Raw genomic sequence first — 14956 nt, 5'->3', positions numbered from 1 at the left:
ATAAACTTAATTCTCATCACCTGTCCAAAGGAGGCTTTTCTATTTTACAAAATTCTAATCTAACACCCAGTCAAGTACAGTAAACATTAATACTAGTCTAAAACCCAATCAAGTACAATAAACATTAATACTAGTCTAAAACCCAGTCAAGTACAAACAATTATGATATGCGATTACTAATAAGAACTAACAATCCACAATTATCTGACCCATCAGTCTGTAGGACATACACGATCATAAGAAGCCATAATCAATTCACACAGCAGGTAAGGAACAGAAACTATTCATGTGAGCACAGTTGATTTGATTTCAACCATAACTTGAGTCCTCTGTAAAGTTATGAATGTCATGGAGGTAATATTATAATATAATGTAGGGATGCCTGGGATGAAGAAGATATTCATAGGGGTGCCCTGAGCCAAAGAAGTTTGGGAACTAAGAGGGTGGCATCGGGTTAGCCTGGCCAGCCAGCCTCTTACTGTGCATTCACTCACTCCTTCCTTCCCACAATATGAGTCTGGACTTTGGGCTATTAGGCAGCTTGAAAAGTGGCCAGGAGCACTTGCCTTGATAGACAGACTCCTCTAACCCAGCGGTTCTCAACCTGTGGGTCGGGACCCCCAGGGGGGACCCCAAATTATTTTGGAGGGTTCCCCAGATGAATAAATTAATGTGCAATATTGTTTTCTCTCTCAACAGTAAACAAAGCAACATAAAGTTTAAGTGTATAGAGGGTATCTACACATTTCTAAAGTGATGATTTTAGGACTTAATAATACCTCTAAAATGACAAATTAAACATTGGCCAAATTGTCAAATATTAGAGGCAGGAATTGTGAAAATAGCCGATCTACATGCTCACAACGCCTCGCAGTGCGAGGCGTTGTGAGCATGTAGATCTGCTATTTTCACAACAGAACCGTGTTATACAAAATGCAATTCCTCTACTCTTAGTGCTCGTCAGGGTGGGGGGGTCCCCCATTAAAATATGGTTATTTTGGGGGTCACGGCCTGAAAAGGTTGAGAACCACTGCTCTAACCAATCAGCGTAGCAAAACATCTGTCATCGCAGTGCAGCCAGTCAGAAGAACGGCAAACAAACAAGTCTTTTCGGCCGACGATCTATGCTAGCGCATGCTCCTGTTCCTTTTTAATTGTTGTAATTGATTCCAACTCTGAAATAACTTCACTTTATTGCTTGTTTTATCGTTTCAGCGTTAACTGTTACACTTGTAGGTGGTGTATGTATGTACTATGTTTGTGAGTGTCTTGTAAGCCCGTACGGGCTGGGCATCGTTTGGTGCAGGACACTTTAATAAAAACCTCTATCTATCTATCTATCATGTAGCATCGAGGGAAGCCATTGTTGTTTTGAAAATGCCGCAGCATGCATCTACGTCACCGTCTGCACATGGACCAATCAGGGGAAGCTTTTCACTTGTTGTGCGGACAGCAGTTGAAACGCAGTCACTGATTGGCCCCGATCATTTTCAGATTTCTCATACTCTGTGCCTATAGGCCGAAGTCCAGACCTGATACTGGGGAAGCAATGAGTGACTGAGCACGTGTCAGAGCTGGCTTGCCAGGCTACCATCGGGGCACCACAGGAATGCTTGACTGCACTCAAGCAAACACTTGTCTATAGTTGCGTTTCCATGAAGCTTATTCGAATTAGGAAGTGAATTATCATTAAGTCGAAAAAAGAAAATGCACATTTTGCCTTTTTCCATTCACTGATAAAATGCGATTCTTGGAAGATAGTTCATGAAATAAGTAGTCGGACAGGCGCTATTTTTCCAGTCAAGTGAGACTCATTATTGAACATGCACTCTGCTAACCCAGGGCTCTTCAGCCTATAGATTTCATATATAAGATAAGAGAGAGAAGAGAAGAAGAGAAGACACTCCACTCCACAACCCTGCAACAGCATTGAGCAGGATAACAGCTGATATACAGTACAAGCTCATCACAGCTCGTTGCGGATGCGATGTGAGCTTGGACTTGGAGGTCTGCTGTTCTCGGCCGTTCTGTGCACAGTGCACGCGACGCCGTCGCGGAACGGAGAATAATGATGACGAATGGTTTTACTTTTGAGCACAACTTTGAACGTGTTGGTAACTTGGTACAACCAAGAGGCGGCCGACCCCCACCAGCCCTTCCCGCGAGTTCAATGCATTTTAATTCAAAACATAATTTGCTTAGTGTTTCCATTCACTAATGCGTATTACGTTTTTTCGATAAAGCCTCAAAATCCACCTCCTCCAAGCGCATCAATGTTTTTGCGAATAATGAAAGTTTATTTGAATTTTGAAGTGTTTCCATAAAAAGATTAATGCGCAAAAGCCTTAATGTGCATTAAGAGGCTTTATGGAAACGCAACTAATGAGTATTAATTAAACATGAACTCACATCTCCTCCACTTTGTCTGCAGGTCCCTGAACTTGACCTTTGAGCGACCCCTCCCGTGTGTTCATCATCACTGTCATGAACTGGCACCATGACAAACAGGGTTACGTTTTTACTTATTTTATTAATAACTAAAGAAAACAGAAATATTACTTAACATTTGGATGCTGTTGTGAGTAGTCAGTTATTGCATAGGCGCAAATCGCGGGGGGGACAGGGGTTACGTGTCCCCCCCCAGGTCCAATTGGTACCCCCCAAAAAAAAAAAAAAATCTAAATTTTTTTTTTTTTTTTTCTAAAAAAAAAATCTTTTTTTTGAGAAAATAATTATTGATGACATTTTAAAGTATTTAAGAGTGCTGCTGGAATAACTCAATAGATAGTCCCCCCAGGAATCCGCGGAGAAAAAGTATTGATTCCGCGGAGAACAATCCTGATAATGCGGAATTCTGCGGAGAACATTTCTTGATTCCGTGGACATTAAAAAACAACCTAAAACCAGTAAGACTCCCTAATCGGGAGATAAGCGACCGTAGGTCTCGCTAGAAGAGGGCCATGTGAGAAATGAGGGGTGGGGTCTCCGCGTTGCCTTGGCGGACGAATAGGTACCGGCCCCGGCTCTCCCGGACGCTCCTAGGCCGAGTTAGGGCATTTTATGTGAGCTGCAGTGGAGGGCGCCACCACTTTTGCATCCGTTCTGGAGCACCAGGAGTGGGTGGTCCCCGGGAATTCCCCGTGAGCAGCCCTGTGGGGGTGGTCATTTGGTCATTTTTGCACATTTGGTATTTCTTTTACACCTGGGGGTCCCCCAGGGACCTGGGGGTCCCTGGAACTCCGGGGGTCCTTGGAGGTTGTAGTTTGGCAGGCAAGGAGTTTGTGTGGAAATTTTGGCATGGATCGGGGCAACGGTTGTGGAGATATGAGCAGGGCAAAAGTGTGACTCACTCACTGACAGACAGACAGCCCGTGGAGCTTTTGATAGTAAATGCGACCTACTGTCGCAATAGTCTCTCAAGAACAGCCTCAGAGAACGCTACGCTACTGAGTCTGTCACACACCAAACTCACGGAAGGGATTTTGGGCGGTACCCAGGTCTGGTGACAGGCAGCGCTTTTGACCAATCAAACATAGTGGGCGGTATCTAATGTGTGCGTTGACTATGCATTCCCCCTCACGGGTGGAAACAAACCATCTTTCAACTGTACATATTCTTTGTGCAGCTAAATAAATCCCTCTGTAGTCTATATAGACAAGCGAATTGCCCCATTTAAATATTCATTGACCCACCCGGTTTTCCACACAATGTATGGGTTTCACATTGCCACTATTTGCACAATCAAAGAATGCTTTTGGAAATCGTTGTGCATATTAATAGAATTAAATGGAAGGAAGAATGGCCTACATTACAATAACGAACTACATTTGTTAGTCTACACAGTAAAGTGCAGCAATATGCCTATATGAATTTAGATTTTAGTGTATTATTATTAGTATAGAGTAAATGTAAACGTTGCAACTTCTAGTCTAAAAGACTCATGTATTAAATTATTATATTATAAAACATACATTAATCAACTAGCCCTATTTTATTCCTAGACATCTACAAGCTCACAACAACGTCGCATTGTGGTTACATTCTGCACAATGGGTACTTTGAGTACTACTTTCTGCTTTTGCAATACTTTTATACTTTTACTCAAGGGCTACATTTTGAATACAAGACTTGTGCATGATACTTAAGTAAAGAATGCGAGTACTTTTCCCACTACATTGCCTAAGCACGCCAGTATTAGTAAAAGCACACATCACAGATAGATTTATAGAGTAATATAAGGCAACTGTAAATGTTTAAAAAGACGACCTGAAAAGTGAAAACCTGACGGCCGTATGCTAACACGCTAGCTTACTGCAGTTAGCCAGCCGGGAGAAAGCCTGGTAGGCGAGGTTAAAGCAGTTATACATTATCATAACATCCCATATTGATTTAAAACATCAATCCACTGTATTGCAACACACCATGACATCCGAGGCTATATAAACGTTTGCTTATTGTGGGTAAATTCGTTGTGTCTTGGTCACTGGTCTGCAGCAGATCCATCATCTATCTATAAATGCGACAAATCTCTGTCTGTTTGTTTGTAATCCGCGTATCTCGAGAACCGTTCGTCCCACCGGCTTCAGATTCGGCACGCGCGTTCCCCGCCGCAGCGCGGAGTGCAGTGCCGGGCCTCGACCCGACCCGACTCGCGGTTTTCCGAAACCGGCGCGAAACGTTCGGAATCTCCTTATGCGGAGCTGAGGAAATCGGCGCAAGCGCTGAGTCATTGTGACATCACTTCATAAAAGGCTCTGACATCACGTACGCCACATGAGTCAACACAAAATCTCTGTGAATGTGTATGTATGTATGTAATCCGCGTATCTCGAGAACCCTTCTTCCCACCGGCACGCGCGTTCTCCAGATATGGGCATAAAGTCTGACATCAGAGTTTTCTGCAACCGGTACTGTGTGTGCAGAGATCTTCATATATGGGCATAAGTGGACAAAGACAAACAGATGGTCAAAACGGGTCCTATGACAACAGGTATATTGGGGTTTGCATTAAAGGGTGGGGCATTCATGGGGTTTGCATTAAAGGGTGGGGCATTCATTCCCTATTTCAAATTCGGCACGTGCGTTCCCCACCGCAGCAGGTAGTGCAGTGCTCGGCCTCGACCCGACCCGACCCGATACACGATTTTCTGGAACCAGCACGAAAGGTTCGGATTCTGATGTCTGACATCAGGATTTTCCGGAACTGGCACTGTGTCTGCATAGATCTCCATTTATGGGCATAAAATGGATGCAGACAGACAAATACAGATATCTCCATATATGAGCATAAATGGACACAGGCAAACAGATGGTCAAAGATCTCCATATATGGGCATAAAGTGGACGCAGACAGACAGATACAGATATCTCCATATATGGGCATAAATGGACACAGGCAAACAGATGGTCAAAACGGGTCCTATGACAACAGGTATAATGGGGTTTGCATTAAGTTTGTCTCCTCCTCCATCTGTTTGTCTGTGTCCCTTTATTCCCATTATGGAGATCTCTGTATCTGTCTGTGCCTCCGACTGTGTTGCAGACACAGTGCCGGTTCCCCCTTTAATGCAAACCCCATTATACCTGTTGTCATAGGACCCGTTTTGACCATCTGTTTGAAAAAGCGACAGAAATCTCATATATGGGCATAAAATGGACGCAGATAAACAGATATCTCCATATATGGCATATATGGGCATACAATGGATGCAGAATCACAAAGATCTCCATATAGGGTTTATTCTATAAACAATACGGCTAACCATCATCAAATAAAAGGGAAAAAATAGTCTGTTATTGAGAGATTATTCTATAAATAAAAACAAACTGTTTCATAGCATAACATCATCTTTTGTGAGACAGGACAAGATATTGAAATAGCGTACAATCTACACTTATTTAAACACCTTGGTTACATTTTACGTACATTACACGTATTGCATGATACTTAAGTAAAGAATGCGAGTACTTTTCCCACTACATTGCCTAAGCACGCCAGTATTAGTAAAAGCACACATCACAGATAGATTTATAGAGTAATATAAGGCAACTGTAAATGTTTAAAAAGACGAGCTGAAAACATGACGGCCGTATGCTAACACGCTAGCTTACTGCAGTTAGCCAGCCGGGAGAAAGCCTGGTAGGCGAGGTTAAAGCAGTTATACATTATCATAACATCCCATATTGATTTAAAACATCAATCCACTGTATTGCAACACACCATGACATCCGAGGCTATATAAACGTTTGCTTATTGTGGGTAAATTCGTTGTGTCTTGGTCACTGGTCTGCAGCAGATCATCAGCAGATCATCCAGCTTCATTCAGCGCAGCATATGGGGTAAAAACGATGGGGTCCTTGTTCCTTCTCTCTGGGAAAGCAGGATAACGTCGTCGCCGATCTATCAAGTACTTAAAACAAATGGGCTGAAGAGGTTTTAATTGTTCAATATTGTGTAACTGAGAAACACTTGTAAGCACGCTAGAAAACAGTTCCTCGTCCACAGTAGCATCTATGTTGCGTCGTCGTTGTTGTGGTTGTCTGTTGTGTAACTTGTGTTCCGTGTGTAGAGTAGCAGTTCCGCTATAGTAGTTTCGGGAGGGAACCAAACCAAGGGGCGGACCAGGCTTCAAAGCGGAACTAGTTTTAAAATTCGTTCTCAACCGGGGAATTCCATGTATCCCCGCCCCTTTCTATGTTGGTCCCAGAGTCAAAGGAAGAGAGGCCGACCGATAGGTGTCGCCCTTTCTTCTTTGACGATGGGTTCCCAGATTGCTGTCGCAATGACCAGTTATCAAGCTAAAAATTATATAGTTCTAACAATCAAGTAAAACCCTTCATGAAATAGCTACAATTAATTGTAATTAGTGGTTAGAATAATCAAATAATCATTTTTGAGAATAAAAATCTAATATTAAATCTATTATTTTTTAATTGCTATGGTTTTTAATAATTACTTTCTGTTGCAAAGACTATATTGTCATCCAAACCATGCCCATAGTAACCACATTTTAGAGGATATCCTACCTACTACCTAGAATAGGTGTAATATTTATTTATTCTCTTCTGCATTAGCATTGTTATTGCCAGGACCATAGAGAGGAACTATAGTTCAGGACACAGTTTCTGTCAGGAACGATTGTGGGACCGGACCATCCAGCAACAACAACAGGAGGGAAGCTAAGCTCTGTATGAGGTGGCCACTGGTCAAATCATGTACAAATCGTTTTATAATAGTAGTAATAACAGTTGACTCTCAGTCTGAGAGTCTCAGAGTGAGTGATGACATCATAATGTGGCGACTTTGTTTTGGCTGTGGTGGATACACTCTCTTGCTGTGGTGTGGAAGAAGCCAGAAGGACAGCATGATTTTTTCATTGGACTATGTTTTCATTGGACTACATTTATTGGAATTAAATGGATACCGACCTCACAACCTGTCCCAAGTTGCTACAGAACTAGAACTGTACATTTCGGGAGGACCAAGTTGACCAACAAGCAACAATGGTAACTATTTACTTTTTCATGTAAGCTTTGGTTGTGTTGGTTATTGCAGTAGTGATAACTTGAAAAGTAAATAAATAATACATCATAAAACCGTTAAGGCCCGTATCTGAAGGAAAATGAGGGGGTAAAACTGGCCGAAAACCGATCTCTGCACGCCAAAAAAACGAAATCGCGCGCGCGCACGTGCATCGCGCACGCGCCAGGTCCCCCCCTATGCATTTCGTGGATCTACGCTGCTGGTTATCAGTTGTGTAGGTGTGGATGTGTGAAATTGTAGTGTATGTGTGCAGAAACAATAATCAAACTAACTAAAAAAGAACCAAAACCAAACACTGTTTCTTATGGAGGGGAGAGATGGAAAATGGCCCTGACCAGCCTGCTTATATACTCTAGAGATGATTGGAGCCAGGTGTGTCTCGATCTCAGACACACCCTTGCAGGCTGGTCCCCTCCTCCTACACATGGCACAGAGAACAAAGTCATTAGACTCACAGACAATGGGATGTACATAGACCAAGACCAATAGACTCACAGACCATGGGATGGGTCATCACAATCACCCACAGGGCGGCTGTGGTTCAGGAGGTAGAGCGGGTTCCATGGGTCGGCGGTTCAAATCCCGGCTCCTGCTGTCCACATGCCGAAGAGTCCTGGAGCAAGACTCTGACTCTCCCTTTCTATAGTTGTGTTTCCATAAAGCTGATTTTTTGCGCATGAATCTTTTTATGGAAACACTTCAAAATTCGAATAAACTTTCATTATTCGCAAAAACATTGATGCGCTTGGAGGAGGTGGATTTTGAGGCTTTATCGAAAAAACGAAATGTGCATCAGTGAATGGAAACACTAGACAGCAAATACGTTTTGAATTAAAATGCATTGAACTCGTGGGAAGGGTTGCTGGGGGTCGCCCGCCTCTTGGTTGTACCAACACCGGCCGATTATGTTCAAAGTTGTGCTCAAAAGTAAAACCATTCGTCATTATTCTCCGTTCCGTGACGGCATCGCGTGCACAGAACGGCCGAGAACCCTCCAAGTCCAAGCTCACATCGCATCCGCAACGAGCTGTGATGAGCTTGTAGGCTACTCTATATCAGCTGTTATCGTGCTCAATGCTGTTGCGGGGTTGTGGAGTGGAGTGGAGTGTATTCTCTTCTTCTCTTCTCTCTCTCTATTTTATATATGAACTCTATAGACTGTAGAGCCCTGGGTTAACAGAGTGCATGTTCAATAATGTGTCTCACTTGACTGGATAAATAGCGCCTCTCCGACTGCTTATTTCATGAACTATCTTCCAAGAATCACATTTTATTTATTTTATAATGGAAACAGGCAAAATGCGCATTTTCTTTTTTCGACTTAATGATAATTTGCTTCCTAATTCGAATAAGCTTCATGGAAACACAACTTCTGTCTATGGACTCAACCAGAAGAAACAACTTAAGAAAGAGCAATGTCATGTGAGTGCATTTGACCACTGTGAATTTCACTTCCAGAGGAGGGCGCTGTTGTTCAATGGATTATAGAGAGAATAGCATGGAATACAATATCTGTACATTCTGTTGTAATTGGACTGTATTTTGATGATCTTCATATCAAATAAAATACACATTAAATTACTCCTGTTACACGTAGGCCTACACTATTTGGTTCCATTTGTAGGCTACTTGTAATGTTCCATTTGTACACTCTCAGAGTTACAGAGCTGTAAGGGTCCATTTGGTTCCATTTGTACACTCTCAGAGTTACAGAGCTGTAAGGGTCCATTTGGTTCCATTTGTACGCTTTCAGAGTACAGACCTCTAAGACAGGGGTTCCCAAACTTTTTTGTCTCAGGGCACCTCATAAATATTTTTTTTAATCCGAGGCACCCCTACATTATACATTTTCACTCCCAACACCTTATATTTAAAGCATATCGTCGTTGTCGGGTGGAAACCTTGTATGTTCAAAACCGTTCGTTTTGTATTTATCATCTATAAAATGTACTAAACTAATTAAAACAGCAGATCTACAAGCACACAACGCCTCGCTATGCGAGGTGTAGTTTTGTGTGACAGTCTTGTATGATGAAGCAGGGCTTTGCTTTACCAAAAAAAAAAACATTTGAAACTTGGAGATACAAGGTTTCTGCCCGACAGTGACGATATTTTAGTGATTATGTTGCAAGGAAAACGTTGAGATAACAGCCATTTTGGTTAGAACTGACTGAAAATAACTTTGTAGTTTAAAATGATACTAACTAACTTTTCAAGAGTCCAAATAATTCCAAATATTATCAACTGATCTCGCGGCACCCCTGGACTGCCGTCGCGGCACCCCAGGGTGCCCCGTCACCCCAGGGTGCCCCGTCACCCACTTTGAAAAGCCCTGCTCTAAGGGTCCATTTGGAACCTTCTCAAGGAACCCTGAGACAGTCGTTCTAAAACCATTTGTGTCAAGGACCGCAAATTAATATCTTTATATAAAATAATGTTTCTATAAATGCACATATGTATGGCCAGTTGGCCACGGAACCACATATGACAATTTTGTTCCAGGGACCCCCTAGATATTTTTAAGAATTGTTTATAAATTGATAAAATATGTGCAAGCTCACTGCTGTGATCATGTCCATCTAGAACCTCACCCGACGCTGCTTACTGCATGTTTTATGGTGCACCTTTTATGTACCCTGGGATGGGAAACCAGCGTATGTGGAACTACCTTTACTTTATGTACCCTGGAATGGGAAACCATAGTCTGGGAGTGTATGTGGAACTACCTTTACTTTATGTACCCTGGGATGGGAAACCATAGTCTGGGAGTGTATGTGGAACTACCTTTACTTTATGTACCCTGGAATGGGAAACCATAGTCTGGGAGTGTATGTGGAACTACCTTTACTTTATGTACCCTGGGATGGGAAACCATAGTCTGGGAGTGTATGTGGAACTACCTTTACTTTATGTACCCTGGGATGAGAAACCATAGTCTGGGAGTGTATGTGGAACTACCTTTACTTTATGTACCCTGGGATGGGAAACCATAGTCTGGGAGTGTATGTGGAACTACCTTTACTTTATGTACCCTGGGATGGGAAACCATAGTCTGGAAGTGTATGTGGAACTACCTTTACTTTATGTACCCTGGGATGGGAAACCATAGTCTGGGAGTGTATGTGGAACTACCTTTACTTTATGTACCCTGGGATGAGAAACCATAGTCTGGGAGTGTATGTGGAACTACCTTTACTTTATGTACCCTGGGATGGGAAACCATAGTCTGGAAGTGTATGTGGAACTACCTTTACTTTATGTACCCTGGGATGGGAAACCATAGTCTGGGAGTGTATGTGGAACTACCTTTACTTTATGTACCCTGGGATGGGAAACCATAGTCTGGGAGTGTATGTGGAACTACCTTTACTTTATGTACCCTGGGATGGGAAACCATAGTCTGGGAGTGTATGTGGAACTACCTTTACTTTATGTACCCTGGGATGGAAACCATAGTCTGGGAGTGTATGTGGAACTACCTTTACTTTATGTACCCTGGGATGGGAAACCATAGTCTGGGAGTGTATGTGGAACTACCTTTACTTTATGTACCCTGGGATGGGAAACCATAGTCTGGGAGTGTATGTGGAACTACCTTTACTTTATGTACCCTGGGATGGGAAACCATAGTCTGGGAGTGTATGTGGAACTACCTTTACTTTTTGGATACAAGTTTTCTACCTCACCGTGGAGGCGTTCCACACCAGCCCTGGGATACCTTTATAGGACCTCATCTCAGAGCACAACAGATGCAGCGACGGGTGAGGTTCTATATGGGGCAAGTACATCTGCAATGCTTTAATAGCCAACATCCAAATGATCGTGGTGAAAATGATCGTGAAGCTGTATTAACCAATGTGGCTGGGGACCCCCTGGAACCCCCTCCAAGGGCCCCTTTGGGGTCCCCAGACCCCATATAGAGAACCACTAATGACCTGTTCAATAGATTGGAGTTTAAAGACCTAGTGAAAATACCTGATCTACAAGCTCACTACGCCTCACGCTGCGAGGCATTGTGAGCTTGTAGATCTGCTATTTTTGGCTAAAGTTCTCCTCAGAATTGGGATGCGAGGGTTCAACTTGCTAATTTTAAAAGAATTATCCTATCACACAAAGATTTGGCGGCCCCCCCTGTAGTAACTCTGAGGACCCCCTAGGGGTCCCGGACCCCCTGTTGAAGACCCCTGCTTTAAATAGTTTCCTGGGCATCATTACATCAAGTCACACATTCTGGATTTAAGAAACATGGCAGATCTACAAGCTCATAGCGTGGCACTCGTTGCCTGCTATTAGCTATTCAAAAATAGCAGATCCACAAGCTCACAATGCGTCATCACGTGCCAGAGTCGTGTGCAGGAGCCAGGGACACCCACAGGTCCGTGGACCCCACAGGAGCCAGGGACCCCCACGGGTCCGTGGACCCCACAGGGGCTTACCCCAACATGCTACTATAATAGATATAAGCACTCGTTTGTTCCTCTGTCAATCAAAATGCTAAATGATAGACACATAACTAATTGAGGACAGGCTCTATGGGTTGTATGTGTATGTTTCTGGTTGTCTTTTTTTGAATTTCTTTTTTGTTTTTGTTTCTTCTGTTAAGTGTTTATATGTATGCAGCTGTGACTCTGTCTCCAAGACAAATTTCTCCCCTGGGAGACAAATAAAACTGAACCTTGAACCTACCAGGTGGTTAATGCAACATTTTATCCACTTTAAACCTTCGGCTGTCTTTTGGCTGTAAAAAAATAGCAGATCTACAAGCTCATAGCGCGTAATTTTGTGCCAGACTAGCATGCAAGGACCCCACCTGTCCGGTTGACCCCCAGGGGTCAAACTAGCAGATCTACAAGCTTGCAGTGCGGTACTGAGTGCAGCGCTGCGAGCTTGTAGATCTGCTATGTTTTAAAGTAATCTTTAAAACTGGAAATTATTGTGACGTGGCTGTTAACCAATTTAGCTGGGGACCAAAAGGGGTCCCTGGACCCCATTTAGACAACCAATGATGTACATAAATTATACATGGTAATAATGTTACAATAATGATTAATTGAACACTTAACACTTGAAAACTGTAAAACATTTATTTGACCTCAATGTTGATTTAACAATGATATTAATCCATGTTTAAGTGTTGATTTAACAATGATATTAATCCATGTTTCAGTGTTGATTTAACAATGATATCAATCCATGTTTCACTGTTGATTTAACAATGATATTAATCCATGTTTCAGTACAGAGGTGATACAGTGACCATGAGGATCACTGAAAAACTCTTTCACACATCCAACGGTTAGAGTGAGAACATGGAACGTCATTCCATCCAAACCCTCCATCAGTAGAATAGTCAACACAGTCCTCGTCTCCTCCATAGTTATCAGGCTTACCACGAGCCCAGAACCTGTAGAAATAAACAACATGTCATTCATTACAATACATTTACTATGATTTATTTGATCTCTAAATGTTTACTTTTTTAACCCCTTAAACCCTGGAGTCTATATTTGTTACCATGTATCATGTTACTATAGATGGACATATTGTGAAAATAAGTCTTCAGTGTTTAATCCTAACCTCAAATGATAATGTAATGAACTGTCTGTCTGTCTGTCTGTCTGTCTGTCTGTCTGTCTGTCTGTCTGTCTGTCTGTCTGTCTGTCTTCTAATCGTCTGTGTACATTAAGCGTTTGTGTAACTTCATGTCTGTACAGCTGTCTGTCTGTACGCACCAACTAAGTGTGTGTGTGTGTGTGTGTGTGTGTGTGTGTGTGTGTGTGTGTGTGTGTGTGTGTGTGTGTGTGTGTGTGTGTGTGTGTGTGTGTGTGTGTACCTTACTGTCTGTGTAACACTATTATTATTATTAATGAAGGTAAAGTCTTACGTTGGTGAGGTCAGAGGTTTTCCATCAACCCATTTAAAGGATCCTTCTGTGTCTCTGTCACTCAAACCAATCCACACAGGGGTGTTCCAGGGAACAACTCTCTCAAGAAGGTCCTGGAAGAAAAGCTTGTGGTTACTTAAAGCTACAATCAGTAAGTTTCAAGTCTTCTCCAGACAGAGGTCTCAACTAGAACACAGGATTTGAACCCAGGTCTGCCTGTGGGTAACCAAACCTTAGCCGCTCAACCAAGAGGGAATCTGCCCTTTAGTAGGAGAGATACTGAACTGAAGAGCTTCAGACAGGGCTACTTGTAGTGAGACCACCTCCAACCACTGTACATGTACTGTAACATACTGTACCATACACATTACTGTACATGTACTGTAACATACTGTACCATACACATTACTGTACATGTACTGTAACATACTGTACCATACACATTACTGTACATGTACTGTAACATGCACATTACAGTACATGTACTGTAACATTTTAATAAAACATTTTACTCACAAAATAAGTTCCAGATCTTTACACATATGCAGTGTTGATTTTTCACTGAAAACAGAAAATAACCAACTAAAAACCAAGCTATAATGACTAAAACATAGACCATATATATTGTCATTTTCGTCAAATAAAACTAAACTAATACTAAAATTTGCTGTCAAAATCAACACCACGCACGCACGCACCCACCCACCCACCCACCCACCCACCCACACACACACACACACACACACACACACACACACACACACACACACACACACACACACACACACACACACACACACACACACACACACACACACACACACACACACACACACACACACACACACACACACACACACACACACACACACACACCCTTTTCTCTTGGCTGTTCATGATGATCAGGTCAGCTTGTCTGGCTTTACAGAATCCTCTGCTTGCATCCCAGGTTTTCCACTCAGTATGATTAGATGTAGAGAGGTAGTAACACACTCTGACTCCATCATCCCATGTAAAACCATCAGTCTCTAAAAACAAAAAGAATAAAGTTAGTCATGCCAGCGTTTTGTTCTCTCCATTTGCTCAGATTAATGATAAATGATTAACATGATGTAACAGAGAATAAAAACACTGATGTCTCACTGACCACACAGCCTCCTCGGGTTTACATTGACCGGGGTCACACTGACTGGGTTTACAGGGACCGGGGTCACAGTGACTGGGTTTACAGGGACCGGGGTCACAGTGACTGGGTTTACAGTGACCGGGGTCACAGTGACTGGGTTGCATCTGGAGTCCAGCTGTTGATATCTGGACTGTAGCTGCTCTTTCTCTTCTTTCAGATTATTATGGGTGATCTTTAACTGCTCAAGACAGGACTGAAGCTGATCTTTCTGTTCAGTCAGGTTTACCAGCTTGTCTTTCACCAATTCACAATCTGTAAGAAGGAGAAGCAATCATAAACCATCCAGCAATACACCGGGTTTGACCCAGACAATTCACATTATAGACTCTATATCTACATACCA

Source organism: Nannobrachium achirus, assembly GCF_963921795.1.
Source record: "Nannobrachium achirus genome assembly, chromosome: 3".
Classification (NCBI taxonomy): domain Eukaryota; kingdom Metazoa; phylum Chordata; class Actinopteri; order Myctophiformes; family Myctophidae; genus Nannobrachium; species Nannobrachium achirus.
The sequence above is the reverse complement of the archived record's forward strand: the minus strand, read 5'-3'. Positions refer to the sequence as shown.